The 13976-nt window shown below is 38.6% G+C and overlaps 1 pseudogene; it reads right to left on the bottom strand.

Moving 5' to 3' along the window:
* Positions 1-13419, bottom strand: part of LOC115932801 (uncharacterized) — a 36004-nt pseudogene extending 22585 nt beyond the window's left edge.
* Between the last annotated feature and the right edge of the window lie 557 nt (positions 13420-13976).

The raw sequence follows: 13976 nt of genomic DNA, 5'->3' as shown, positions 1-13976 counted from the left end.
CGTGCCACCATGCCCAGTTAATTTTTTGTATTTTTAGTAGGGATGGGGTTTCACCATGTTAGCCAGGATGTTCTCGATCTCCTGACCTCGTGATCCACCCACCTCGGCCACCCAGAGTGCTGGGATTAGGCGTGAGCCACCGCGCTGGGTCCTCATTCTTGTATCTTAAAAGTCAGTGATGTTGAGTAATTTCACATGCCACCACCTCCATGGTTGTCTTTCTTCTGCCTTCTTCTTTCACTTATAAGGAAGCTTGTGATTTCATTGATCCCACCCATTTAAGATAATCTCTCCATCATTTTATCGCAACCTTAATTTCACTTGAAATCTAATTTTCCACTGCCATGCAACCTAACATATTTGTATGTTAGACTCTGGGTATTAGGACGTGAACATTTTTGGGAGACCATTCTTTTGTCTACAGCAGACATAATCTATTTACCTGCAGATTAAAGTTTTCTTTATTTTTCTGCCTCCCTCTCTTAATTTTTTTAGATAATATGAATTGTAGTAAAGAGAAAGAAAAGAAAGAAAGAAAAAAGAGGAAGGAAAGAAGGAAGGAAGGAAAGAAAGAAGAAAGAAAAGAAGTAGGAAATGAGAGAAGGAAGGAAGGGAGGGAGGGAGGGAGGGAGAAAGGGAGGAAGTGAGAAAAAAGAAAGCAAGAACACAAGAAAGAAAGAGAAAGAAAGAAAGAAAGGAGGAAGGGAGGAAGGAAAGGAGGAAGAGAGAATGATAAAAGGGAGGAAGGTGAAGAAACAAAGAAAATAAAGAGGAGAAGGAAGGAAGGAAGGAAAAAGGAGGAAAGGGAGGGAGGAAGGAAGAAAAGGAGGGAGGGAGGAAGGGAGAAAAAAAAGGAAAGAAAGCAAGAAAGTGAGAAAGAAAAGAATAAGAGAAAAGAGGGAAGAAAAGAAGGGAGGGAGAAAGGAAGGGAGGGAGGAGGGGAGGAAGAATAAGAGGAAAGAAAGAAGGAAGGAAGAAGAAAAAAGAAAGAAAAGAAAGGAAAAATAAAAGAAAGAGGAAAAGAAGAAAGGAAGGAAGAAGGCAAGGGAAGGGAAGAGAAGAGAAAGGAAGATGGAAAGAAGGAAGGAAGACCGCAAGTATTAGAAATTCTGGGTTTATTAGAGAATATGCCATACTGTTTTTCTTTTCACTTGAAAGGAAAGAGTATCTGCCATTGAAGATTTGATGTCTTGTTGGTGATATTGTTGTTCTTATCTTCCATATGATTAGTGAGTTTGTGCCTAGTCTGTCCATTACTAAGACAAAAGTATTGAAGTCTGCAAATGTAATTTTGGATTTTTCTAGTTCACCTTTGATTTCTTTCGTGTTTGACCTCATGTATTTGGAGGTTCTGTTGTTAACTGCATACCCTAATTAGTAGGATGTTTACATCTTCTTGAGAATTGATTATTCTATTATCTATTATCTCTCATCTCTGATACTATTTCTTGTTCTGAACTCTGTTGTGTCTAATATCAATGTAGTCCTTCCACAGCTTTATTTTAGTGTTTCCATGATATGGCTTTCTCCATATCTTGATGATAACCTATTTATATCTCTATATATTTGGAGCAAGATATAAAATTTAGAGTTGATTTTTTAAAGATATTTCAAGATGTAATTCTTATTTGTTTTTGTTCTATTTGACATTCTCTGAGTTTCCTATATCTGAAGTTTGATTTTCTGTCACTTCTTTTAGAATATTTTTGGCAGTTATTTTGAAAAATATTTCTTTTGGCTGCATAAATGTCTTCTTTTGAGAAGTGTCTGTTCATGTCCTTCGCCCACTTTTTGATGGGGTTGCTTGTTTTTTTCTTGTAAATTTGATTTCATTGTAGATTCCGGATATTAGCCCTTTGTCAGATGAGTAGGTCATGAAAATTTTCTCCCATTTTGTAGGTTGCCTGTTCACTCTTATGGTAGTTTCTTTTGCTGTGCAAAAGCTCTTTAGTTTAATTAGATCCCATTTGTCAATTTTGGCTTTGGTTGCCATTGCTTTTCGTGTTTTAGACGTGAAATCCTTGCCCATGCCTATGTCCTGAATGATAATGCCTAGGTTTTCTTCTGGGTTTTTATGGTTTTAGGTCTAACGTTTAAGTCTTTAATCCATCTTGAATTGATTTTTGTATAAGGCGTAAGGAAGGGATCCAGTTTCAGCTTTCTACATATGGCTAGCCAGTTTTCCCAGCACCATTTATTAAATAGGGAATCATTTCCCCATTGCTTGTTTTTGTCAGGTTTGTCAAAGATCAGATAGTTGTAGATATGCGGTGTTATTTCTGGAAACACATGAAAAAATGCTCACCATCACTGGCCATCAGAGAAATGCAAATCAAAACCACAATGAGATACCATCTCACACCAGTTAGAATGGCAATCATTAAAAAGTCAGGAAACAACAGGTGCTGTAGAGGTTGTGGAGAAATAGGAACACTTTTACAATGTTGGTGGGACTGTAAACTAGTTCAACCACTGTGGAAGTCAGTGTGGCAATTCCTCAGGGATCTAGAACTAGAAGTACCATTTGACCCAGCCATCCCATTACTGGGTATATACCCAAAGGACTATAAATCATGCTGCTATAAAGACACATGCACACATATGTTTATTGCGGTATTATTCACAATAGGAAAGACTTGGAACCAACCCAAATGTCCAACAATGATAGACTGGATTAAGAAAATGTGGCACATATACACCATGGAATACTATGCAGCCATAAAAAATGATGAGTTCATGTCATTTGTAGGGACATGGATGAAATTGGAAATCATCATTCTCAGTAAACTATCATAAGAACAAAAAACCAAACACCACACATTCTCACTCATAGGTGGGAACTGAACAATGAGAACACTTGGACACAGGAAGGGGAACATCACACTCTGGGGACTCTTGTGGGTTGGGGAGAGGGGGGAGGGATAGCATTGGGAGATATACCTAATGCTAGATGACGAGTTAGTGGGTGCAACACACCAGCATGGCACATGTATACATATGTAACTAACCTGCACAATGTGCACATGTACCCTAAAACTTAAAGTATAATAATAAATGAAGAAAGAGGAATAATAATAAATAAAATGTAATAAAACCAAAAAAAAAGAAAAATATTTCTTTTGCTCCATTATTTTTTCCTCTTTTCTTTTTGGGATTTCAATTATAACTAGGGTAGGTAATTTCATCTCAGGCTTATGCAGGTACTTTTTCTCAGGGTCTCAGGAATGTAGCCTTCTCACACTTCTGTTCTTTTCCTGGCTGTGTTGGTGAGCTCAGTGATATTCCTCCTTCACCTTCAAGAGCAGTTTTGTTTTGTTTTTCCTGTTTTCATACTCCCAGCATCAGGTGTATTCTAAGTGTGGCAGTTTTTGTTGCCTTCCCCTACATATTAAGTGGAATATCTTGGTCTATTTGGACTCTTAGAACAAAGTAACATAAACTGGGTGACTAAAAAACAACAGATATTTCTTTTTTCAAACTTCTTGAAGCTGTAAGATCTCAGGTCAAGATGCTCACAAATTCAGTGTTGATGAAAGCCCATTTCGTGGTTCATAGATGGTGCCTTCTTTCTATGTCCTCACATAGTGGAAGGCACACAAGAACTCCATTGAACTTCTTTTATAAAGACACTCATCGCATTCATAAGGGCTCGGCCTCCAAGACCTGGTCACCTCCCAAGTGTTCTGCTCTCCCTGATCTGTATCATACACAGACTCTCTTGGATTCCTTACCAGTTGCTTGAGAGATCACAGTGGGTTTCTGGGGAAAAAGTTTTCAAGATGATGGATCTTTCCCAACTTCTGCAGCTGTCAGCGGTCTCCCAATCTCACCAGCCCCACTTTGTCTTTAAGAATTTATTGATTATTCCAGCTTTACTTGTCATAGTGGTGTTTATTTGCATCTGTCCTATATAAATGCATCTATCCTCTTTCTCCTTGCAGGTGCTTGTTTTCCCTCACATTTTGACTCACTTCTTGGCAAGCCTGGTTGCTATAAAAATAAAGTCATGACTTTGAAGTTAGTTTGGTTCTTTCATTGTTGTAAGGTTAGGAGCCCTATTCCATCCCAGCTCTCCAAAACCGAGAATTTTTTGGGGGTTGAAACTTTAGGCTTTCTCTTTGAATTGTAGTTTTATCTTATTTCAGTTACAATTTGCATTTTCATAATGATTAATGAGACTAAGCTTTTTTTGTGTAGTTGAGAGTACCTTTGGATTTTTTTCCCAAATCCCTTTTCAATTCTTCTTTTCTTTATGGTTTTAGAAAATGTAGTTTACATAATTGCAGCTTGATTTTTTACTCAGTTAATGGCATGCTGAATGGAGAGAAACAATATTAACTATATTTCCCCTTTTAATTACTGTGCTTTTTTCTTTTTAAGGAAATATTTCATTATGTTAAATTTTAGTGTTATTCTACTTAGCTATTCCTTAAATATTATAGTATTTTGGATTTCACATATAAATTTGTAACACATCTTGAGTTTATTATGTATAGGGTAAAGCTATTTTCTCTTTTTTGTTTTTTAAGGTAAAAATCACATAGTATAAAATTAATAACCATTTTAAAGCATACAACACTGTTGCTTTTAGTATATTCACAACGTTCCAGGACAATTTCATCATATCCGTTCTAAAAACCCATTATGCATAAAGTTTTTACACCCTATTCTGCTTCCCTGAGCCCTAATGACCACTGATCTGATTTATACTCCAATTGATTTGTTAATTCCTGATGTTTCATGTGAATAAAGTCAAGTAATATTTGTCCTTTTGTGCACTTAACATAAGGCTTTCAAATTTCACCCATATTATACCATGTATACGTACTTCATTCTTTGTTACAGCTGAAAATTGGGTGTCCATTTGTGAGTCAACAAGCATATGGATTGTTTCCACTTTTTGACTGTATGAATATTACTGCTGTAAATATTCATGCACATGTTTATTTTTTGAGCACCTACATTTTGTAAGATTAACAGCTGACTTAACAGAAACAATGGAAGGCAAGAGGCAGTAGAATAATATATTCAAAATATGCAAAGGAAAAAAAACTGTCAGCTGCCAATTCCTTATCCAGCAATTAGTTTTCAAAAATGAAGATAACACAAAGACTTACCCAGATAAACAGAAATATTAACTGAAATTGTTGCTGGCAGACCTATCATACAAAAAAAAAAAAAAAGCAAAAAACACCAAAATAAATTCCTAAGGCTAAAAGCAAGTTAAACAAGACAGTCATTTGAATCCACATTTTTAAAAAAGCACTGGTATAGGTAATATTAACGTGATAAAAGACAGTAGAAATGCACGTTTTCTCTTTATCATAAATTGTTTATAAAATAAATGTGTATAATGGCCGGGCGTGATGGCTCATGCCTGTAATCTCAGCACTTTGGGAGGCCGAGGCGGGTGTATTACGAGGCCAGGAGATCGAGACCATCCTGGCTAACACAGTGAAACCCTGTCTCTACTAAAAATACAAAAAATTAGCCGGGCGTGATGGCAGGCGCCTGTAGTCCCAGCTACTCGGGAGGCTGAAGCAGAAGAATGGCATGAAGCTGGGAGATGGAGCTTGCAGTGAGCGGAGATTGTGCCACTGCACTCCAGCCTGGGAGACAGAGGGAGACTCTGTCTCAATGATAATAATAATGATAATATGTGCATAATGTATTGCTGAGTATTTGACATGTAGAAATGTAATATGTCTATAACATATTTTCCAGTAACATCAAAAAGGAGGTAGTTGGAAGAAAAATGTATTGTCATAAGGTAATCACTCTAGATGGTAAAGTAATAATTACTAAAATGTATTGTTGGCTTTATAACTTTAATAGATGTAATGTGTAAAGTGATCATACTTTAAAATGGAGGAAATAAAAGAGATTTGTATAAGAGTGATATTTCTCTGAATTACTAAAATTTCTCTAGTATAAGTTGGAAGATGATTTGAATAATTAATTTTCCATATACCTATATGGTAAACTTACAACAACAAAAATCCTCAAAAATATGTAGTAAAATAATTCATTAGTAATCTAAAGTTCCCTATTTTAGAAAATATTCATTCATTGCAAAATAAAACAATAAAGAAAAATATTTGAGATGTATACAAAACAAACGGTAAAATGGCAGACATAAATAGAATTATACCAATTATAATCTTTTTTCCAATTATAATCTTAAATGTGAGCAGATTAAAATCCAATCAAGAGACAGAGATTGTCAGACTGGATTAAAACAAGTGATCCCAATATATGCTGAGATGCAAGGATACTAATGGATTGAAAGTAAAAAGATGACAAAAAATATCATGCAAAGAGCAATCATAAGAACACTGAACTCATTATACTCATAACACACAATATAGACTGTTAAAAATGTGAATAGGATTTTAAAAATTTATATTGTAGTAATACGGGGGTCAACGCTTTAGGAAGACATAGCTATTACAATCATGTATGCACAGGTATGAGCTAAATTGTTTCCTCTATATGGATGCTGAAATCCTAACCACTGAATATGACCTCATTAGGAAACAGGTTCTTTGCTGGTGATCAAGTTAAGATAAAATCAGATGAGCCTGAATTCAATATGACTGATGTCCTTATAAAAAGAAGAAATTTGAGTAGAGGGAGACATACACACAGGGAGAGTACAATGTGATTATGAGGGCAGAGATTAGCCAAGGAATGCCAAAGACTGCCACTAAACCACCAGAAGCTAGAAACAAGGCATAGAACAGACTTTCTCTCATAGCCCTTGAAGGGACCATCCCTGCTGACACCTCAATCTCAGACTTTTAGCTTCCAGGACTATAAGACTATAAATTTATTTTGTTCAAGGCACCCAGTTTGTGTTACTTGGTTATGGCAGACCTAGAAAACTAATACATGAACTAATAACAAAGCATAATAACATGAAGCAAAAATTGGCAGAAGAGGAGCATCAGCAAAATGGCAATGGGGACAGATGCAATCTTTCATTTCCCCACAGAAACATCACACAACTAAGAGAAACTGTCCGAATAAACTTTGCCAAAACTCTGGAAAATGGTCAAAAGATTACAACAGCCAAGCGAAAGAAGATTCAAGAAAAAGACAACTGGAAAACTTTATGACATTTTTAACTTGCCTTTGACCCAGCAAATTGGCAGTTTTGAAGTGTCAGAAGCCCACGTTCCCCGTGAGGAACCCTGGTCCATTGTCCAAAGGAACAAGAGAAGATCTTACCCGAAAATTATTATGTGTCTGTTCTGACTGGTCTGGGGGATACCTAAAGGACTAATGAAAGGCTTTTCTTTTTCTGTGTTGCTAGAATACAGAACAGATAAGGAATTGACATTATTAAGAAACTCTGCAAGGAGACCTAACAAACCACAGATGCTTAGGGCAAAAATTAGAGTTTACGCATATAGTAGATCACCTTCAGCACAGGAAGAAAAGTTGGAGAAGAGTATTTGAAAAACTAAGACATTCAAAATCATTCACATACATGGGAGAGTCTAGAAAGTCACATGTATGCATAGGTTAAGCCGCTTGCTGACAAATGTCATAAGAAGACCCTACACTTTTACCTTGGCTGATCCCTCCCCTCAGAGCAAGCTCTGTGCAAGAGTGAACTTGAACTTCACTCAGTGCAAGAGTGAACACACACTTTGTGCCGGCTTTAAAGAACCCAGCACTAAGCCAGTCTGCATGGCCTAGAGACATATTTTGCTGGATAAGGATTACTTGTTTTTCTTTTTGTTTTTGTTGTATTTGCCTGTTTGCTTAGTTCCTGACATACAAGGAAATCACTGTCAAAACATTAGCTTAACGTTTGTTAAGGAAACAAAAAGACTTCAGTGACCACACCTTATAAAGCAAACAGTTTTGTAAATCACTTTGGAAAATTTCACTAAAAATAAAAACCTTAACAATATAATAAGTAAATAAAATTTAAAACCACAAAACATTAGTGTGTTTGTAGGGGGTGGAGTCTGATTTACAGAGCAACCACATAGTAATTATAATTATTATAATGTCCAGTTTTCAAAAAAAGTTACAAGGCATACAAAGAATGGGAAAGTGTGGCTCATTCAAAGGAACAAAATAAATTGACAGAAAATATCCTTAAGGAAACCCAGACATCAAACTTACTAGATGAAGACTTTAAAACAACTTTCTTAATTATACTCAAATGTCAAAAGGAAAACATAAACAAATAAATCAAGGAATCAGAAAAAATATTAAAAAGTAGGAATATCAACAAAGAGATAACAGAAATTCTGGAGTGGAAAACTACAATGATAAAAATTTAAAAATCACCAGAGGGATTTAAGAGTATATTTGCACACACAGAAGTCATGAGCTTGAAGATAAGAAAATGGAAAATACTGACTCAGAGAAATAGAAAGAATAAAAAATAAAAAATGAGCAGAGACTAAGGAATCTGTGGGACATCATCAAATAGACCAACATTCATATTCTAGAAGGATACATTTTGTTGTTAAAAACTTTACCATTCTTTCTTTTCACCTTTCTTTCTTCCTCCCTCTCCCTCCTCCTCCTTTTTACTTTTCTTCCTCTTCCTTTGTCTTCTTCTTTCTCTCCTTTATTATCCCTTTCGCTCTGTTTCTCTTTCTCCCTTTCTCTTTTTTCTTTCCTTTTAATTTTCTCAATTACTAAGAGATGTTTAAATACCCTTGCCATGTGAATTGATATGGTTATTTCTCCCTTTAGTTCTCTTTTGAGATTTATAATCACTCTAAGTAAAGAGATAACCCAAACATAAGCCTCACAAACAGGCCTCCATACCATTCTAAATTTGGTGCTGTAATTCTTCATTGCTGTATTAACTTTCTGATGCTTTTAAGGATGTTTTATAACAAATTGTTTAGTTTTTTTCCAATGGAATGTTTATTCTGAATTATCTAATTCATATTGTAACTATATAGGGAGTTTAATATAAAATTATTAAACTAATATTTGTGAAAGAATGTATTTGTGCATTTAACAAATATGTAAATCCTCAAACTGTTATTGGGCAGCTGAGCATACAGCAATAAAAATAACATAATTTTTATGTGTACAATATTTATGGAATACATTACTGGAACCAATAAATAATTTAATAACATGGCAAAGAACAGAAATTGTATACACTATAGAGCATAGTAATGGAATAATGAGTGACTAAAGTTATTAATATTAGGTAGAAAATGAAGGGTATCTTTGAGAGCAGAACTCAAGGAAACAAGCAATTCGTCTTATGAGGAAAGAGTTACCTGTGGATAAAGGAGAAACTGAAAAATTTACAAGTCAAGACTTTTTGAGCAAAAACAAAAATATGACTATTAGTCACCAGTCCAGTACAGTGAAAAAAAGTTGAAGAGATATCTTGGAAGTAAATCATGTTGTGGAAGAGCATGTAGGGTTTTGATAATCATGGGATTATTCTGAATTAATTTTAAATGCGATAGGAATATAAAATAAATTGGGAGGCTATTGTAATCCAGAGAAAAAAGGTAGTGACTTAGGTGAGAATGTTGTGAGTATGAGTGGTATTAGTGGTGAGAAGTCGTTAGGCCATGGATGTATTTCGTAGGACTGGCCAAGAGAACTGCAGCTAAATTGGAGTGTAGGGAGTGAAGTGGAGAACTCAAAGATGACTCTCAGCACTGGAAGGTGACAGCTGTCACTGAATCATGCTGATGCCTCTTATTAAGAGAGTTACTTGGGAATGGCAAGATCAAAACTTCTCACTTTCAAATTTATGAAAAATATTGCTTTCAAAACGAATGACTTTGGGATCAGAAAGCCATCATTCTAATTGATGATTCCACGACTACACAGGCTCACACTCCCAAGAGCAAAAGTAAATCATCACAAAGGAGCTTCCTGACAATTCTAGAGAATGGAGAATTACTGTAACATCTTTCTGATTTTAGGAGAGGTAGCACTTCCCTTTTTAGCCTAAACGCTATTTTTTTTAAAAGCTCAACCAGGAGACTCCATTGTACTTTTCAAATGTGTGTAACATAAATTCTCATATGAAATACCACTATGCTTAAATTAGTCAAAAGATTTTCCCCATCTACATCTCTATTTTTTCTTTGCAATCATTTTCACAAAAGTGACTGCAGCTAACAGACCCTAAAAGGGGAAAATCTAGGGTAGGTTATCTTAGCTAGTTAGTTTTGAAGACAGGATCTAGAGATTGTTTAATATGAATTAGGTCACCCAAAATGAAGTGTTTACTGAAAACAGCTTGGATCAACCCAGTTTTCTACCACTGAACCATGCATTTGGTTTCAAAAACACAACAATTCTGGGGAATATCGGCTGCTTCCAACTGTGTTGAAGATGTTAAAGAAAAGAGCATAAAATTAAAAGTGATCATCCGAGGCCTTTATAGTCTCTGCTCAAGAGACTAGAGTCTTCCATTCTTAACGAAACAGCCAAATATCTTAATAACTGGGCAAAATCTAAATGTCAGAGAGATAATTTTATCTTGAAGATTGTTAAATTATAATGGTGATTCACTACCTTGCCATGTCTCTGCGTCAAAAATTAGATCTTTGTTTAGGAATCAATGGTACTCTGCAACTTGGAAATAGGAAGATTTTAGAAGACTCTAACATTGACTATCTTGTGTGCAAAAAAAAAAGATGTATTGAGATAAGACAAGTCTTTCCTTGCAAGGATACCTCTAATGCTCATACACCACCTCCCCTAACGTTAATATAGCTTCCAGATCACTAACCAGTGTCAGAGAGCAGCCTATGCAACTACGAATTCAAAAGATGTTGAACACAGGGTCAAGCCTAGAATAAGAAGTCTTAGCTAATTAAGTATGCTTTTTCCCCCAAATTCATATTAACAAAAACTTGGATATCTCAGAGAATGCATTCTAAGTTCACTCAACCTAGGAGGGAGAAACATAATTTTAAATTAAGAGCTGAAGCAGTCTTGTCCTAACAAAAAGCAAGGAAAATGAAATATCACACCACAGGAGGGATTTCACAAATTAGTGTCAACATCAAAACCTTAAAATAGGCAAGGAAAATGCAGATTCACAATTAACTCTTCTACTTCTTTTGTTCAGAGAAGAGATGGTTCTGAGAGAATGACAGTGAATTGACCCCAGCTGGTTTAGTTGGTGCTTTCAATTGCTGCTTCTGATAAACTCCTTTAGCTAGAATAAATTGATGAGGATTTTGGCATGTGGTATTAGAGATGGTTATTAATTTTTCCTCTTATTTGCATTGTTTAATGTAGTAAACACTAGCTGTACATGGCTACTTAAATTCAAATTAATTACAATGAAATATACCTAAATATTGAATTTTTTAGTCACTGTTGGTTCATTATTGAATATCTTCAGCTAAGATTTCCCATCTGAAGACACTAAGAGGTGGCTTAGTTAACTGGTCGTCCACAAATATTGAAGCTGTTGTTAACTCCTGATACATTCTCTGCAAATAGAATATTCATGAGCCTCCTCCTGAAACCAGCAGCCTAGGGATAATTTTATAAATTGAATACAAGTTGGAAGTCTGTACTCTTTAAGTTTTTGAAATATTAGCTTCCCAGGGAAGAAAATCAAATTCATAAGATATGTTAGGACAATTTAACTCAAGATGTTCAAAACAGAGATGACATATTCTACAGTATGTGATAAAACCACCACCTGACAACTTAAAGCAAAACAGGGATTTACCTTAAAGACCTGCCTTTTTTTCATCCCCCAGCCAATCAGTTTTCAAATCTTGCATTTTATTTTGAAAGGTCCTTATCCCCCTAGTCTGTTGTTTCTAGACTTGGCACATATTTAAGTTTGTTACCTCTATCTACTGACTTTCCTCTCTTCAAACAGTATCTATGCCTGCCAAATGTGAACGTACAAAAAACAAATCAGAACACACCATTCTGATTTAAACTGCTTATTAGTTAATTCCCTCAAGATAACATCTGGGTTCTTAGCTGCACTGAGTCAAGCCTACTTACATCTTTTTTTGTCTTCAGCTGCACTTTTCCTATCACATCACACTACAGCAATGCCAAGCTGTGCGGGCCTTCTACCCCATTTCCACTATTTTGCCCCCGCCGCCGTGGCTTTCTCCCGTGGCAGCTTTTTGCCTCTGCCGCCGCGGCTTTTTGCCGCCACGGCTTTTTGCCCCCACCGCCCTGGCTTTTTGGCCCCGCCACCGTGGCTTTTTGATCCCCACCACTGCGGCACTTTGCCCACGCCTCCGTGGCTTTTTGCCGCCGCCGCCGTGGCTTTTTGCATCTTTTTGCCCCCTGCTGCTGTGGCTTTTTGCCGCCGCGGCTTTTTGCCGCCGCGGCTTTTTGCCCCAGCCTTTGCTGCTTTTTGACATCGCGGCTTTTTGTCCCCTAAGCCACGGCTTTTTGCCCTCGCTGCCGTGGCTTTTTGAGGCTTTTTGCCCCCACTGCCACAGTTTTTGCATCTTTTTTCCCCGCTGCCATGGCTTTTTGCCCCCACCGCCACGGATTTTGCCACCGCAACTTTTTCCCCCGCCGGCCCGGCTTTTTGCGTCTTTTTGCCCCCGCTGCCGTGGCTTTTTGTGGCTTTTTGCCCTCGCCGCTATGGCTTTTTGCCATCGTGGCTTTTTGCCCCCACCGATGCGGCTTTTTGCCCCCGCCGCCCTGGCTTTTTGCCCCCACCGCTGCTGCTTTTTGTGCCCACTGACGGGGCTTTATTCCACCTCGGCTTTTTGCCTCAGCCACCGCGGCTCTGAGGGAGGGAAGGGCAGACTCCGCTGCCAGCTCTACTGGCGTCCTGGCAATGGTAGTGCTGAGGGGCACTCCTGGTCCAGCTCTACCAACTCGGGGGTTCCTTGCCTAGGCGCCCGAGTCCTGGGCTCCCTGCCTTGGCTGCTGTGGCCTGCATAGAGCAGCGCTGTGCGCGGAGGCGATGGGAGAGAAGTAGGGCAGTGGCGGGGGTGATACGAAGGCCTCGGAGGGTGGCGCAAGGGCCGCGGCCAGCCGGGCGCTGCAGCAGTAGGGGCAACTCCAAAAGCTCATCGGCCTCTCCATTGGCAGCCTACACGGGCTGTGCACCAAGTGCGCTGTGTCCAATGACCTCACCCAGCAGGAGATACAGACCCTGGAGATAAGGGGTTTGGGGACCCTGGCTGGGCTCTAGGAGCAGCCCGGACACCACCCTCAGGGCCCCAGTTCACTCCTGGCCGAGTTGCATCCTTGAGCCCGCGTCACTCCCTTGGAGACTTTCCCTCCCTCCTGCACTCGCTGATGCTGCAGCTGGAGGACCCGGGGCCAGCCCTCACCTTGGGCAGGATTTGTGGGGCGGGTGCATGGTGGGAACTGGGATAGAGGCTCCAGGGTCCCGTGGAGGGGTTTGGCTGCACACGGACATCCCCTTACCCCCAGAATTTCCATCTGGTCCAGCCCTCTCATCTTGTAGGTGAGGAAACTGAAGGCCTGAGTGAGAACTAACTTGCCAGGAACCCCTGTTAAGGAGAATTAACAAAGTGTGGTTATTAAAGGAGAACTGAGTTGGGAGTCAGACCTGGAGGCCCGCACCCTTGGTTAAGACATTATACGACTTTGAGTCTGGCCTGTTGACTGAGGCTGAGCCACTCCATCCTTGTCTGATTGTGGGGGTCTTGACCTCAAGGGGTTTCCTGCAGGAAGAAGCAGATGGGTTTGCTTTCCTAGCTCTGTCCAGTACCTTAGGGACCCTGAGGACTGAAGAGATTCTTGGAGAGCCATCTGGTGTATGTCATGGGTGGGCCTTTTTTGAAGGTCAGTGTGCCCAGTGGGCTGGCTCAGCCCGAATGAACTGTCTTGAATCTTTGGAGTTGTCTGTGTACTTTTAAGGGCTTCTCATCCTTGCACCAAAAGATCCCCTGGAAATTAGTTGAGAAAACCTTAACTTTCATGGGGCCTTGTGTTTGTCTTAAAAGTTCATGCACATGGCCAGGTGTGGTGGCTCACACCTGTTACCCTGTCCT

The sequence above is a fragment of the Gorilla gorilla genome, chromosome 18, assembly GCF_029281585.2.
Source record: "Gorilla gorilla gorilla isolate KB3781 chromosome 18, NHGRI_mGorGor1-v2.1_pri, whole genome shotgun sequence".
Lineage (NCBI taxonomy): Eukaryota > Metazoa > Chordata > Mammalia > Primates > Hominidae > Gorilla > Gorilla gorilla.
This window is presented reverse-complemented; position numbering and strand designations above follow the sequence as displayed.